The sequence below is a fragment of the Nestor notabilis genome, unplaced genomic scaffold, assembly GCF_000696875.1.
Source record: "Nestor notabilis isolate BGI_N333 unplaced genomic scaffold, ASM69687v1 scaffold5126, whole genome shotgun sequence".
NCBI lineage: Eukaryota > Metazoa > Chordata > Aves > Psittaciformes > Psittacidae > Nestor > Nestor notabilis.
In genome coordinates this window covers 111,366-111,777 of record NW_009932246.1, presented here as the reverse complement: position 1 = coordinate 111,777, position 412 = coordinate 111,366, and positions in this window count along the sequence as shown.

The following is a 412-nucleotide window of genomic DNA, read 5'->3' as shown; positions in this document are numbered from 1 at the left end:
CTGAAACAGGGACCAAAGGCAGGGCTTGATTTTTGCAGGAGATTTGTTCAGTTTCTGAAAGAAGACTCAGGTCAGGTGGCTGGGTCGTTCTCTTGGGGACAGGCCAGCTTCATGAAGTTGGCAGTCCTTAACAACAAAACTGTTAAGAAAAGGACATCATTGGTACTAAACTTGCTTCATTCAGTACAAAATGATGATATCAAGAACAAAGCTAGTCAAAACAAAGGACAACAACAACAACTAATAATACCTTTTTAATACTGACTGTGCACCAATCTTGAAAGCGTGGATACTAAACAAAGGCTGGAAGTGCTTGTTTAATATGTTAGTATTAAAGCTCAGTGGAAACACTGAAGGAATAGGACACTGATATCATTAGTTATAATCTATTTGGGAAGAATGAGGAGTATTT